This window comes from Manis pentadactyla, chromosome 7 (assembly GCF_030020395.1).
Source record: "Manis pentadactyla isolate mManPen7 chromosome 7, mManPen7.hap1, whole genome shotgun sequence".
Classification (NCBI taxonomy): Eukaryota; Metazoa; Chordata; class Mammalia; order Pholidota; family Manidae; genus Manis; species Manis pentadactyla.
This window is the reverse complement of record NC_080025.1, coordinates 116385757-116402363: the sequence shown is the minus strand read 5'-3', so window position 1 is coordinate 116402363 and position 16607 is coordinate 116385757. Positions and strand designations below refer to the sequence as shown.

The 16607-nt window shown below is 37.5% G+C and overlaps 1 long non-coding RNA gene across 1 annotated transcript in view; it reads left to right on the top strand.

Annotated features, from left to right (window-relative positions):
* LOC130684304 (uncharacterized) overlaps positions 1–16607 on the top strand; it is a 67207-nt gene that overhangs the window by 37656 nt on the left and 12944 nt on the right. The window contains exon 2 of the long non-coding RNA XR_008998534.1: positions 14168–14334. This is a non-coding gene — a long non-coding RNA (uncharacterized LOC130684304). The remainder of the gene's footprint in view (positions 1–14167; positions 14335–16607) is intronic.

Below are 16607 nucleotides of genomic sequence, written 5' to 3'. Positions count from 1 at the left end.
TCCTCTGATGTTTTATTTTCTTAATTAGAGCTCTTCCTTCCCATCACCCCATTGCAGGGGCTCATTCCTGTCCCTTTGTGCCTTCATGATCTGGCTAAAGCCAAATCCCTTGCCCCTTCTGTTGATTCTTGCAGACATTTTCCTTCTGCACTTCATACTTGTACATTATAATATTCTAAATTTCACTTATTTTTATTTTCCAGTAGTTTAAGTATTTTATGTGCAAGTATTTTTGGGTTTTCACCACTCACTGCTTTCTGGTATATTATATTCTTGCTCACTGTATATTCGCTCTCAAATGTCTGAGCGTCTGGAGGGTACAGATGATTATCTTTTAGTTCTGTGATACCTCTCCCCTACCTAATACAAGGATCTCTACTCCCATAGACTTTCAATAATAAAGATAGGATGATAGCTGTATGATGGATGGGTGGACAAGGCCATAATGTGTGATATTTACATTTTTATTGCTTTGGCTGGGAAAGTAGAATAATCTCTGTGGCATACAAATTAGGACTCCTTAATTGCTCAGAGGAACAGCATAAAGGCTTAAAGGTAAGGGAAAACATGGAGTACTGGAGAAATGAAAAGAAGCTCAGAGGTGTCTGGAGCACAGAGTGTGAGAGAGGAGTGGGGAAAAATATCACTGGGGACATAAACAGAGCATGTGAGATAGGGCCTTGGAAGATATTCTAAAGAATCTGGGTTTGATCCTGAGTCAGTGGTGAGTAATTGAAGTGTGACATGTTATATAGGGGATGGTTAGAAGGTGGCCATAACAAAGAGAAAGAATGAAAACCAGTTAAGAGCCTCAGCAACAATCCAAGCAAGAGATGCTGCTGACTTGAATTAGGGTAATGGCTCTGGGGAGAAATGATGTGGATAGATTTGAGGACTATTTCAGAGGTAGAATCAATAGGAACTTTAGTGATGAGCTAGACTGGCATAGGAGGGAGATGGAGGAGTCTAGGGAAACTGCCAGATTTCTGGTTTGGCAAGGGGTAGATCATTGTACCTTTCACACAGGAAAATCTGCAGGCTTGGAGAAGATGACCAGTTCAATAATGCACATGGTCAAAGCTGATTTGCCATGTAGAGTGAGTTATCCAACAGGGAGTTCAACATGTCAGAAGCTCAGAACAGAGATCTGGGTTTGAAATAAAGATTCAGAAATCGTCAGCATACAAAGGCATTCAAAGCTAAGGCACAAGAATAAGTTTCATAGGCAGAGTTGGTTGGAGGTGTGTGGTAAGGGCTTCAGCTGGACACCAAGGCCCACAGCACTGAGGCACAGGCAGCGAAGGAGGAGATGCCAAGAGCGCAGAGCAACAATGGAGGTGCGATGAGCATGGGGGTGTAGAGTCACAGAGCCAAAGGTGTCCTTCCAGGAGGGAACTCGCAATAAGGAGGTCAAAAAGGAGAGGGACCTAAAGAGACTACTGGTCCTGGCTGCCTTCTGGTTGTTAGTAATTATGGCAAGAGCAGCATCTGTGGGAATTAGACCCCAAACATGGGAAAACATCTACTCCAAGAAAATGGCATGTAAGGATGCTGTCTTAGTCAAGGTTCTCCAGAGAAACAGAACCAATAGGGTGTGTGGTGTAGGTGTGTGTGCATGTGTGTATATGTATGTATAAATAAATAAATGAATGAATACACACACACACGCATGCATATATGTATATGTATAAATATATGTGTGTAATATTATATAAGTAAAATATATCATTGATTACAAAGAATTGGTTCATGCAGTTATGGAGGCTGGTAATTCCCAGTATCTGCAGGGTGAGTCAGCAATCTGAAGACACAGGAAGAGTAAATGTTTCAGTTCAAATCCAAAGCCAGGAAAAAAAATAAACACCAGTATCCCATTTCAAAGGTTGCCAGGCAGGAAGCTGTCTGTCCTACTCAGGTGAGGGTCAGCCTTTTGTTCTGTTCAGATCATCAGCTGGTTGGATGAGGCTCACCCCCATCAGTAGGGGGCACACTCCCTGTCACTCTGTCAATTTAAATGTTGGTCTCCTCTAAAAGCATTCTCAATGAAACACACAGAATAATGTTTGACCAAATATCTAAGCACCCTGTGGCCCAGTCACATTGAACATAAAATTAGCCATCACAGATGCCTTCCTTGCTGTTACGAGATCCCCACTTAAGTGAGCACTTACATGAACATGAGAAACAGCTCAATGCTTTTTAAAAATGTAGAGTTCTGAGCTATACCCTCAGAATTCAGTCAGTTTCAGTAAGGCCAGTTTAACTTCCCTAAATCTGCCAACAACAAACTGCACCACAAAGTGGGCAGCTTAGAACAACAGCAGTTTGTTCTCTCATGGCCTGAAGGCCTGAAGGCTCTTCAGAGCCGTGCTCCCTCCGAAGGCTCTAGGAAAGAACACTTCCTTGCCTCTTGCCTGCTCCTGGAGGCTCCTGGAAATCCTGGGCATTCCTTGGATAGTAGCTGCATTTCCTCTTCTTATGAGGACACCAGTCATTGGATTTAGTGCCCACCCTAATCCAGTATGACCTCCTCTTAGTTAATTACATCTTCAAAGAGCCTATTTCCAGATAAGGTCACATTCTGAGGTTCTGGGTAGACATGAATTTGGGGAGACACTATTCATTTCACCACATCCACCAAATAAGCATCTCTAACCAGTACTCCAGGGGGTTCTGATGCAGGTGGATCACAGATAACACTTTGAGAAACACTGAGCCTACCCAGATTGCCTTTGATGTGAAGATCAGGGCTGATTCAGGTAGGTTGGCAGAGGAATTCCCTGAAAGCTTAAATCCCATACGATTGATTTCAAGGGCCAGACACTGGTAAAATCATTGTTTAGTCTGGATTTTAAAGCAGCATTCTCTCTCTAATCTCCCAAAATCTTAAGTAAAGAAAGATTTCAACCTGATTTAGAGTTCAGCATGATTTCCAGAACTGAAAAGCTGATAGGACCTTCATTGTCCTGAGCCCTTAGAAGGGGTGTAGGCTACAGCACAAAGGAACAAGCCCATACAACTCCTTAGTAAGAAAGAAAGCGTTATCAGAAAATTACACCAAGAACATTGCGGTCTGTCCTCCCATCTTAGTCTAGTCAGGGAGACACATCTTTATTGATAAACTTTGGAAGATATATTATATACCAAAATATCTCAGAGAAAGCACTGATAATACAAAAAAATGACTTTTACAAAATGTTATCATCGCACACGAGTGCAACAAGTCATTTCATAGTGAGCACAACATCAAAGGACAAAGTGCTGTGTGTGTTCAGAAACTGAATTATTTAAAAAGTAAACAGGTTATCTGCAAAAGATGAACGAAGTTAGATTGGTTGAAAAACAGTCCCTGGTGCAGTGGGGATAATGTTTCATAGAAAGTCTTTATTTGTAAAGCATTTATGACAAGTCTATGGAGGCATTCGTGATGAACGAATTTATCTGGACCTAACACTGTTTTAGTTGTAAAAACCTTTTAAGTTGCATTTTTTAACTACATGCACCTATCAATAGGTTTATAAATCAGATATGTAAATAAATGGGTGAATGAGATATCCTTTTAAGCTCTCTCCTAGACCTAGGTTTTATGATATTTACAAAGACGATTATTTTTACCATTCTGGAACAGAGATAACACATTGCTAGCACATTATACTGAAGGAAGGAAGGCAAGGCAAAGGGAGGATGAGGGAGGGAGGAAGACACTGGAGGTGGTGCTGTTACTTGCTTCCTATCCTCATCCCGGGTTATCACACACTGAGAATGTGAAGGCTGAAGTCGAGGACAAAGGAAGCCTTCCTCCCCAGGCCCAAGGCTGAAGATAGCTGTGACCTCTCTGACCACAGAGTCAAAAAGGTGTCTCTGTTACATCTATTTTGTGCCTAAGGCTGATTGTTAATTTCACATTCATGATAGACAGGGATAGCACAGTTTTGCTCTTAATTTTATATCTCACTCAGTATTTGGTTTTGAAATTATCACATTCAGAAATAGTTGAATCTGTTCAAAATGCCAATTGTTGTTTTATTGAATGCAAGGTAAGAAAAAAACAAATTATCCAGGAAATCATTATCTACAAAATCACTGAATTACTCACATTTTATAGTTTTGTATCACTTGGAATTTCCCAGCAAAAACTTCTGGGCATACGGTTGGTACCCCAAAAATACGACAGGACCGAACAGTTTTAAGGGAACAATGAAAACCCTTAATTCAGAAGCCTACTTTATCTCTTTTTCACACATATATTCATATGGTGTATTTTTAATGTTACATAAAAATTTTTAAAGAAATTTCTATTGCTTGCCAGCCTCAGAAGATTTCAAGTCCAAACTTTGCAAAATGCATAAAAATAAATAACTCAGTGATATTAAATGATATTAAAAATTATTTATATGATGTACCCTTGAATTCAGGCTAATGAGGACATAATGTCTCCTTGCAGTATCTTCTTATGGTATTTCTGGATGTCAAATAGTTAATTCTGTGTGTGGCTAATTTCTGAATATAAGCAGCCCCTGTTAGATGGTCCCCTGCATGAAGACTAAAAGGTGCATTTCTGTTGTCTAACATTGTACACAGTGCATTCTCAATACTTAATAAATGAATGGAAAAAGGGAAAGGGAGAGGAACTGTGGCAGGAGAAGAGGATTAACATGCCTTGAGGATATACTATATGCTAAAGCTCACCATGCTCTGAACATGATTCAGCTTTTAAACTAATAATGAAAAATGAAGGTTAAAAAAGTAATATTCTTAATATATTTGTTCTTGCAAGGAAATAAGACTATAATAAAACAAAGCCAATAAAGAGAGTAAAGAAATAATTCTTAAATTTCATTATTGGAGTACATTTATATAATTTTATGCATTTATAAATTTTAATAACCACATTTTCTAGTTTCTGTATGTGGTACTTTGACGTCTTAGGGCCTTGCTGACCCTGGAGGGACTGTGCCTTCAGGACTAGCTAATTCCTAGAGATAGCAAACAACTCACCTTCCTGAGCTGTCTCTCATATGTGAACCAGCCAGCCCAGAGCCTGTATACTGACTGCCTCCTTCAGTGAGTTCACATACTCCAGGCCACTGTTAACCTGCCCTAATCATTTCAGGGCCAGGTACCAGACAATGGGACAGTCCCTCTGCTCCAGACCTGCTGAAATTATTCAAACTAGAGAATTCTAAGCCTGCATACCCTCCCTTGCCTGTTCCTTCCCATGGAAAGCACAACAAAGGCTCTTGTCTGTGCTTTCCTTTGCTCCCTCCGCCTGACCCACTCTGTTGCCTCCTGCTGTGGCCCCACCTGGTGTGGCCGGCCTCCTCCTCTTGGGAACTCTGAAGTATAACTAACTTGTTACTGGAAATTGCCTCTTAATCTGTTGGCCGACATACCTGAATAATAATAAAGCCTACATTTTAAAACATAAACACACTGTAAAAATTCTTGTAAGTGTAATTACTAAAAGAGAAATAATGAACAGATCACAATATATGATATATATAATACCTGTTATTACTTTTGCCTTATGAATTGAGGTTTTCTAAATGATTACAGTGAAAAAGCCTTCTTATTATTCATTTCATTTAATAAGATCATTATACTTAAGCTCTACCATAGTTTGATTTTTTGCCAATTTTTTATCCTTCCAACTAATTTACTCACAACATAAACAAATGCAGATTAATTTACATTTTTATAGGAATAAACATTTGGAAATGAGCTACAATTCACATGATGGACATGAAGAGTATTTTATTCTGTTACTGTCTTTTTAAGAAATAATAATACATTGTTCTAAATCTAGTTTGTAGTGCAAAGAGGCAGAGTTGATGAAGCACCAAATAGATACTGTTATACATGTCCATAATCCCTTATTCATAATTCCAAAATCCAAAAAACCTTGAAAAACCAAAAAAAAGTTCATAAGTTCATGACAAACTCATTTGGCAGCAAAACCTAATCTGAATTGATGAGATCATTTGTGTCTTTATTCTGCTTGAAGGTGAATTCATACTTAGGCTACAGAAATAGTAATGTGGTCTTTTTAGGGATGCTGATCCAGACCATGGTGGGAATATTAAATAATGTGCTGTTTATAGGCTGTTGTTTTCTAAAACTCACTATAAATTTTGCATGTTGAAATACAGCTGTCCACAAGAGTTTCAGACGTAGGACTGTGGACCTAATTGAGGGTACAGGTTTTTCTATTGCTTACATGTTTTGGTCATAGAGGTACTGCTCCTCCTTTATTTAATTTTTAATTTTATTCACTATTATGACTTCTGTGTTAATTTTTCTTCAATTAATTTGAAGGAATGCAATAAAGCTACTGGACAAAGAGTTTAAGACAGATTTTAATGTCTCCCTGTGTAGGGGGAACTTCAGATACAAAGATGACTTAAGAGCCAGTTACTGCAGTCCAGTGAGGATAGATGTGAAATAAGTAATAGTGACACAGTGTGACAAATGCTGTTAAAGCAGTGTTCAGTGTGCTTTTGGTTCAGAGAGAAGGGAACTACTAATTACCTGGGGGAGTTTGGGAATGCTGCAGGGAAGAAGGGATTTTTAGAAGGAAATGAAGGAAAGGCAGTTCACCAGGTAATGAAATTGGAAAGAGCTATTCAATCCCAGTGCTATTGGATCTCAAAACAAAATGGAAATATTAATGTGATCCCTTAAATAAATTGAACATACTGTAACTCTTGCCAACACTCGCTGTTCTTATTAGTATTGCTGTCATCAGTGAGAGACATTTTTAAGCATTTCAGCATCAATAGAAATTGTGGAAGAAAAGCAACCTGGCTTTTGATATGTCACTGCATTGAAGGAGAATATAATGGTATTTGCAGGATTTAATAAAGTACCAGTGCAGTTTGTTTTAACTTCAAGGAGCCATCCTCAATCAAGCACCAAATATTCTTGCCCCACAAGGCAGTTCCTGGGACAGAATGACTATGAAACACAGAGTACATTTACTCATCCATAAAAATCACATTAGTAAGGTAAATATAAGAAACACTTTCTTCCTCATAAATGTACACCATTTGCTGGCAGTTATGTGGTTTTTAAAGCTCAGAATTAGACACTGCTGAAGTTCAACGTGGTTATTTTCAAATGTTCAACTCCCAAGAAGTACCAATAGCAAACATACAATCTGTTGGGTCTCTTTCAAGGGAGGAAGATGACAATGTGATTTTAACCAGTGGTGAGAAAGGAAAAGGTTACAGGCAAAACTATGATAAAATACATTTAAAAATATCTCCATGCTCATTTCCATTCTGCTGAGTTATTATGGGGGAAACTTTAATATAGTGTCCTTAATTTTGCAGCTGGCCCTTTCCACTTTGCATCGTGGCTAACACAAATCATTGAGAATCTGTACAATCAATCATTTGAAAAATACATAGAGGCAATGTGCCAAGAAAGGTGTTTAGCATTTAATCAAAGGTGACCTAATATTTATATTTTCCACTTACCATCTATAAAATGAAATATATACAATTTAGTCACCAAGCAATGTTAGTTCAGAGGGAAAAATGTTGAACCAGGCAACGAGGAAGTGGCTTGGAATAGATTAAAAGAAAAACATACTAAACTAAGAGTTTAGAGGCCTGGTTGAAATTCTTTAACTTCATAGCTGATTCCCCTACTTACTGTAAACTAACTACTGGAAGTTACACATCACTCAAATGTAAAATCTAGGAAGTTTGATTATATGGATTCTAAGATCTTTTTCAACTTTAAATTTTATTTTATTATCTTATTTTGTATTCCATGACTATGTATAGGTCTAATAGTGTGTGCGATATTTGGGCTTTTAAGCTGGATTATTTTGCCTCAGGCTCATTTTTTATGTGATTGTTAATAAAGTAACAATAGCTAATCTTTCATAATTAATGCCATTTAATATAGCTAACATCCCAATTCTTTGCAATTTTTACACAGTGAATGCCTAGCTTGCTGCCAGTACTGTGGGAGGATAATTATAGAATACACTGTGTATATAAAGAAACCATTTATCCGATAAAAAAATAGTAAATAGTAAAGCTCATACATTTTATACTATATTTGAGAAGCCATTATAATAGTAAAAAAATAATCTTTGGTAGCTGTTCACTTGTCATCCAGCCTGTGCCCCTTAGTATACTCTCATGAGACCAATCCTGAAAGATGAAGTGATATTGGAATCTGTGTCAGTTTGACATGTCATGCAAGACATGACTACGCAAAGTCCAGGTGAATCAAAAGATTGAGAGTTGTTAGCACTACACCCTGATTATATCTTTTCCAGTTTTACAAAACAGATCACATTGCTTTATTGTTAATTTATGCTCCTAAATAAAAACCTAGAATACAAAACTTCTGATATCATGGGGTTTTTTCTAATACTTAAATGACCTGTATTGTATGCTTGAAACTCTTTTAAGTGCTTTACATGTATTTACTCATTTATTTATCACATCACCTTCTGAGTAGGCACTATTAGTACCCTCATTATATGTGTGTGGAAACTTAAAGCAGTGATGTTTAAGTAACTTGTTGGGTCACATAACTAGAAAGTTATTAAAGGGATGATAGATTCAAGCCTGGTTGAAATACCATAAACTTAACCAGCATGCTACACTGCTGTGATGAAGAGCTGCTCAGATATATTTTGATCTAATTTTCAGGGTCTCATGTATAAAGAATTATTGTAGCTTTCCTACACATACCATATATTTCACAGCACATTTTTTTTGGAGTGGTAATTTTAAAAATGTAAATTGTCACAAAATGGAATCAGGGAATTTCTTTAAGTCTAAAATCTTTCAGACATATTACATGGTTTTGTTAAATGTTCTAGCAACCAAATGCAGTGTAAGTTAAAAGAAGCACTGGCTTTCTAGTCACTCCAAGAACATTATCTCCAATGAATAAATAGCAAAAACGTACATTCATGATATTGTACTTCAACACATTTTTAATACTTCTGAATATTGGTATACTTCAGGGACATAGTAAAAAATATAGGTATAACTAAACATAATCATTCTAATGAGATATGACAAGACTTTCAATCTTTTATAAATGTTTGACTAGATTGTGGAGACAATTATTTCTTATATTTAAAAAAATCTATTTGTTAATCTGAGCAGAAAAGTCTCTCTCAGGGTCAACAGGTTAGGTCCTTACAGGTGTGGCCAATGGTAAGCAAGTTGTTGGCTAATGGCAAGCAAGTCACACAGTCTAAAAACTCATTTTTTACCCAAGTTTGTTGATGAAGATCTTATTGTTGAGCATCTAGTAAGAAACAATAATAGGCATATTATCACTAGAAGGGGGTACCACTAAATTTCATGGAACCACATTTCAGATGGCTGTTCAATATGGTTTAAAAAGCTGGAAAATTAATAAAAACATGCTACCAATATAAATGTTTATTTCATAGCCCAAATTTCAGTGTGAACTTCTGTGGGAGATAGCTCAAGATGTGTCATAATGGCTTATGGAAGTAAATTGGTAAGGCGATTGTTAGTTAATTTTCCAAGTGAATATTTCTAATGTAATAGACAAGTTGAGTCACAGTAGTGGGTGGTTAGGAGGAATGATTTCTTGCCTGTAAAAGAAGTAAAATATTAGAGATATGTGGATATGGAAAAATAGTGGTTTACATTACATTCTTATGATGTAATATCCCAAACCATAGCTGTACACTTTTTTCTTTTACACAAACTGCAGTTACTGCCAGACTTTCTAGATAATCCTACCCTGAAGGTCAGACTTGTGAGCCTCCAATGCCTATAGGGCTGCACATCACTATTTTCTTGAATGTTTCTCAAATATTTTGCAAAGTCTAACTTTTGGATTGTACTATTCACTTAACTACACAAAACAGAAAACTCATCTTTAAAAAGCAGCGACATTCTTATTATTTCTCAGTTCTTAGCCTCTTAGCATGTTAGAGCTGTGAAAATGAAGTACTCTATTTCTATATGAAAATATCTGGCTCATTCTTTATTGATAATCATATTCCACCCAATATTATATTAAGTTGGATTTCAAAAGTCATAGTGATTAGTAATACTACCGTGCTACTATATGAATGATACATGAATGATATACGTATAAATGATAATGAGGAAAAACACAACTATGTAATAGTGTACTTATGAGATGTAGTGTTTGGGCTTAAGCTCTACTTAATATATAAATTAATATACTCCATGTGTTTAGCATTAAGTCTTCTTAGATTTAAGAGCACTTAACTGTTTAGATTTCTTTGTTGGTCCAAGTTAAAAAAAAAAAACAGTATTTTTTCTTTTATATGTATGATAACTACAAATGAGTAGAACTTCTAAGGTTATATAACCAAGCTCAGAAACAAACAAAGCAATTATATTCAAAGATGGGAAGTGCTTGGCAGGCATCCCTCCACTTTCCCTACTGTGCTCATTGGTCATGGCTAGAGGCAGCCTCAGACTGCTCATCAAAACAAAGCTCTAGGAAGCCAAAAGAAGTCAGTCAAGGATGCTAAGGGAGCAAACCAACACATCATGAACAGACAAATAAAGATAGTGAGTGAAGTGACATCTTATCATTGATCATCTCTCCTATCTGCATCTATAAACCAAAATGGATCCCCTATATGCAAATTAAGTTGAAGGAAATGAACGCTCACCTCTAAGGAAGAAAATGGGAGGACAAGGTCACCTGAAAGTTATTTATCTTAATTCTCCTATATTCTTTTGAATCTACAGAACCAGAGAAAATATGTCCCTGTATGAAGCAATCGGTTTTGGAAAGGGAAGCTAGCAAGGATTTCGCCCTCAGGAATTCCTTCCCACAGGAAACGTGGCCTTGCAGGCTGAAGGGCTGGGCTACACAGAGGAAATCTGCTGCAGTGTTTCCATGGCAGGGAAGCAAACCCTGACCCAGAGGGTGTTCTTCTGTGGAAGACTCAGGCTGGCTAAAAATAGAAATGGGCTGTGTGACAGTGAAGCTGAAAATGATTTCCTCTTGTCCTTATTTATGCAGTTTTAAGGATGCCTCCCCTTTATAATTTAGATATTCTTGACTGTAAGTTTCACTGGTGGCCTACTGACAAACATGAGAAGTTGAAAACAGCTATTAAATTTGAGAATGTTTTTGTATCTTTGTGGGAGAAGTAGGATAAACCTACTAGAAATGAATATAGTACTGGACCTATATCAAAAAATCTAAAACAAAGTAAACCATAATGTCAAAGCATTGAACCTGTAAGTTTCACAAATGAGAGTTATATATTTTTTTCACTGGAGTCTCATTAATAGCTCCACTATGCATAGCCTAACATAAGCTTAGTTAGCTTGGGCTGCCATTAAAAAATGCTATAGACTCAGTGACTTATACAACAGAAATTTATTTTCTCACAGTCTGAGGGCTGGAAGTCTGCAATCAGGGTGTCAATACGGTTGGGTTCTGATGAGAGCTCTTTTCCTGGCTGGCAGATAGATGGCCTCCTTCTTGCTGTGTCCACACATGGTCTTTCCTTGGTACAGATACTGGGAGAGAGCGAGAGATCGCTCTTTCTTCCTCTTATGAAACCACTAATCTTATCATGATCTCATTTCACCTATTACCTTCATAAGTCCCCATCTCCAAAGACTCTCTCATTTAATGGTTAGGGTTTCACCTTGAGTTTGCAGTTTCACTAAAAATCCCTACAACTAATTTGAGAATACAAGGTTTTCTACTGGGAAAGTCAGAGAATGACAAGGAAAACTATTAGAATTTAAGAGAGTACTTTCAGAGTATAGTAAGGTGATCAGATATAAAAGTCAATATACAAAAATCAATAGCTTTCTTCATATTAGCAATAATCAATTAGAAAACACAATGGTAAAAGGGATCTATCGCATTCATATTAGCAACAAAATCCATTTATACTTAGGAATAAATAGGAAATATGCCACACTTTTGTGAAAAGAATATTTTTAAATCTCCATGAAGTCCTATTCTGTATTTCTCAATAGGAAGATTCAACATTGTAAAGATGTGGACAAGCTGGTTCTCAAGTACATATGGAAGAAAGAACAGCAATGCTTATCAAGTTAAATTTTTAAAAAAGAATAATGGGGTTTGACCTACTAATAATTAACTTAAGTAGTGTATTTTGACACAGGAATAGACAAACACATTAATTTTAAAAAATGGAAGCTCAGGAATATATAGGAATATAGTTTACAGTGAAGATGTCCTCTCTAATCCATGTAAAACACAAAAAACCAAGTATAAGGTGGACAAAAGATATAAAGGACCATTCATAGAAGAAATATATAGGACCAAAGCATACATTAATTAGATAATATCCACCAACATTTACAGTAAGTCTAATCTCTGACCTGGCAATACTTTTAGGAATCTGTCCCCCAGAATTACACCCTCATAGTCAGTATAACACATTTACAAGGATATTCTCTTTTATAATAGCAAATAGTAGAAATAAACTGCATAAATTACAGAACTCCCCATTATTATACAGAAAGAACCAGATCTGTATATATTAAATTAGAAAGTTCTTTAAGATCCAAGTAAAATGAAGTTTCCATAGCATAGTAGAATCATATGTAAATGTATATGACCCATCTATGCATACTATGCATAAAAACTTTGTGTCTGTATATTATTTTAATCCGTTTGCTTTTGTGTAGATTGACTCTTTTACTGTGAGAACATAGTCATGTATTTTTTTGTTTAACCAAAAAATCAAAGAGAGGAGAGTTCAGGGAAATCCAGTCATGGGCACAGCTCTTCCTCACGTGATAGAGAGCTGCTTCAGGGAGGGGTGAGAATCACATGTCTGTCACTGTCACAGTTCAAGCCTCTCTGTGTTTATATTTTCTCTTGACCTTGGGCTTTGCTGCCAGTTTTCCTTTTCTATGTTGTGTTAAAATGGACATAAAAGGAAATTCTTAAAGAATGTTAAGAGCCTTGTTATGCAAAAGTTACATGTTGGAAGGGGTTTTAGATATGATCTAATGCAACTCCCAAGCTTTACGTGGAATCCTGATTTCCAAGATGGCCAGGAAACTTTAATGGGAATTCATATTTCTCCTGTTTGAGTCACATCCCTTTATCCAGAAACCTGGGACAGTTTTACCACCAAAAACCCAGATAGGGTAGTACTACTCTTCTCACTTTTAAGCCAACAGTGTAACAAAACAAAAAGTAATTTCATTCCAAGGAATAAAAATTAAAAAGCATTTTTTCAGCTGATAAATTAATACTGTGATGCCATCTGATGACCCAAAACAAGTGTTTTCAGTGTCACTTCAATTCTCTGTTAGGATCTTCTAATCCATGAAGTCATAGTACCTTCCAAACCCATATCCTTGAGACACAGGAGGTTAGGAGAATAATTGCTGCAAAATCTCCTGTCACCTGATATTTGCAGAGCATACATGGGAACACTGGCCTCCTGGCCCAAGGCCAGTGTGATAACTTTGTAACTTCAAAAACATGATTTTCAGTTTTTCAAATTTCATGTGAAAATGAAAGTCGCTGTGATGGACATGTTCTTTCCTTTTTAAGTTCCTTAATGTTATATTATCTTTATATGTTTACAGTGGAAGGAAATGATACTACTGGCTGCCAGTGAATGAGGGAGCAGAGTAGAGCTGAAGAAATTAGAGCTAATATTCAGCACAAGCATCGATGGTCTTCTTTGTTTGATGTGGCTGTCAGGCCTAAGGAATTGCACCTTCTGTTTATGCTTCAAGTGTTCCTTTTATCTTCAGATGAAAGTGTACAGGGGAAGTTGCCAAAATTAGTCTACCTTTTGGGCCCAGGCCACAGTTAAACTCAGATATAGAAGAGATCAAAGCATTTCCATTCTGATCCAGATAGCTTCAACCAAGCTGTGTTGCTGATGGCAGTATGAAATGACAGAACGCTCTCTGATTTGGAACATCTAAGCAATGCAGATTTTTGTCAATTTATTATAGGTTTATGTCCAGATAAACCAATTGTAATCTGGAAATATTGTAAGCTGAAGAGGCATTTAATACACCTAGCCTATTGAATACCATACTTTAGGCCAGCCTATCTTAAACTTGCTCAGAACACTTACATTAGCCTACAATTGGATAAAATCATCTAACACAAGGCCTATTTTATAATAAACTGTTGAATATCTCATTTGATTTAGTGAATGCTGCACTGAAAGTGAAAAACAGAGTGGTTGTATGGGTGCAGAAGATTTTACGTCTATCAGTTGTTTACCCTTGTGATCACATGGCTGACTGGGAATGCAGTTCACTGCCCCTGCCAGCATCACCAGAGAAATAATACAGCATGTCGCTGGCCAGGGAAAAGGTAAAAATGCAAAACTTGAAGTATAGTTCCTACTGAATGTGTATCACTTTCACAGAATTGTAAAGTTAAAAATCCTAAATCAAACTGTCATAAGTCAGGGACTGTCTGCCCATCCTAGGCTGCAAGGCGCAGGAAGAGGCAGCATGCATGTCTGCTTTTGAAATGACTGTACCGTCCAGGGTTTGGCAAAGCAACCCTTGTTTAGACTCTGGTATATAACCTAGTGGGAAATGCCCAGGTACTCCTAAAGACTGCCTCAGGGGTCTGTATGGATGGACAGTTTCTCTCCTCCCCCGAATACAAGAGGAGTTGATTCTGTTCCTGGTCCTTCCATGCATTGCTTTAGGAGAAGCCTAACTGCTGCGGATTCTTATTTGCAAAATGGCCACAACTCCTCCTTCCTCTCCCTTTTAAAATATTGCTTTCAGGTTCTGAGCTTGGCAAAGCCTCAGACGTGTCCTGGAGGATGTAGGAAGAGACAGAAACTCCTGGTCTCTGTGCAGACTTATTTATTATCCAATCCACTTTAGTGAGTGAAAGGGACACTATTGGTAATTGAACCTGGACAACTGGAGTAAACTGAGAGTGTCCTGGCAAATTGGGATGTCAGGTTACTCTGTGCTCAGGGGAATGGGTGACTTCTGGTGCCTAGAGCCTCAATTCTAATACTTTTTTTTTCTATGCAAGGTTGGGCATTTTTTAGTCACTCCCTTAGACTAGTACAGATGATCATTTTCTACTTTTGATAGCAAACATAGCAATAGGAAAAAAATAGGATAATAAATTTCTGTGTGGCTCAGAACACAACCCCCTTGTTAAATAATATAGCTACAGAATGGATTTTGTTGCAAAGAAAATGTTCTGTACAGATTCTTTAAAGAAGGCTTTCAAATACTTTTTTTTTTTTTTTAGGATGCCACCACCCACTATTTACAAAGAAAGTCTTGAAGGGAGCAGTAAACCCCTGAGGCCATTTCTAGCACAGAGATGTACATTCATTACCAACAACACAAAAAAGCTGTTGTAACTATACTCAAACTATTTTTTTGTATTCAACATATTTTTGTCTTCAAACTGCAGTCACATTGCTGTGTTTCCTTTCTGTTTGTTTTACCACTTCCCTTCTAAATATTTTGCATCATCCTGGAGATTTTCCCAAGCTGTGGTCTGCTCGCTGGAGGGCCACATTCCTATGACTTGTGGCATTAAGTTGTGTCACTGTGGCAGGGCTTGTTTATCATAAGGGGATACTTTATGGGATGGGCACCTCTCACAGCTTTTACCTCCTTTCCTCCTCTTCTCCATACGCCCAGAGATTCTGAGACAGCAGCCCAGCTATGGCTTTCTCTAATCATAAACTACATTCCTGGAGTGTGAACTTTACTTTGCTCTGCTTTCAAGATAGGGAAATATTTGGCTCTGTTTATTTCTTTCAAACTGGGCAGTGCCCTCTTGCCTGTATGACTAATCTACTTGTCAGGGCTGGAATCTCCTAACAGTTCTTTACCCCAGGTAAATCATTTCACTCAAACCTGTGAAGCAAAAATGCCACAGAGGCCAAAGGGTGACCTCATGGAGGTCGAAACCCACCAAGAGGACACAGGCCTCTGTTGACCATGAGGATTTTTTCCAAGAGAAGGAAAGCTTAGTCAGAACCTGACAGTTCTTGCTCCCTTACATTCCTGCAGAGGAACCAGCATAGGGAGAGATAAGAGCCCTGGGTTGACACCCTGATTATGCCTACCTTTTTATTTGTTAAATGTGGAAATTGACTTCATCCAATTAATAAGAGCAGGAAGCAGTTTTTGTTTTCTCTTTGTAGGAAAACATGAAGTAACGGTTTTATCTTAATTTGTCAGGCATTGCCCAAGAGACTACAGCCATGTGGGCTGATGGCCAAAAATTGCTCTAAGTCCCAAGTATTAACACCCAGATATAAAAAGAATGCTAATTGGTTTTCCAGCTGAAAAATAATAAGGTATGTAGTGCCAAAAATGTTGTATGGCATGGAAACCCCAAGTTTATACAATAGGGCCTGATTGCAATCTGGGGGCTCCATTTGTACTCATATGTAGAGCTAAACAAAGGGAGGTGTTTCACTCCTCTGCCTTTGTAGAAAGCCTCTGCTCCAGATCTCAGCCTGGTGTTGCACCAGGCTTCCCACAGCCTTCCTGCCAAATCTCCAAGTTTTTTCCTGGCTGCCATTCAGGAAAGTACAGCTCCGTCAGTAGGATGGAAAGTTAAAAAGGCCTTGCTTGGATACACTGAAATAT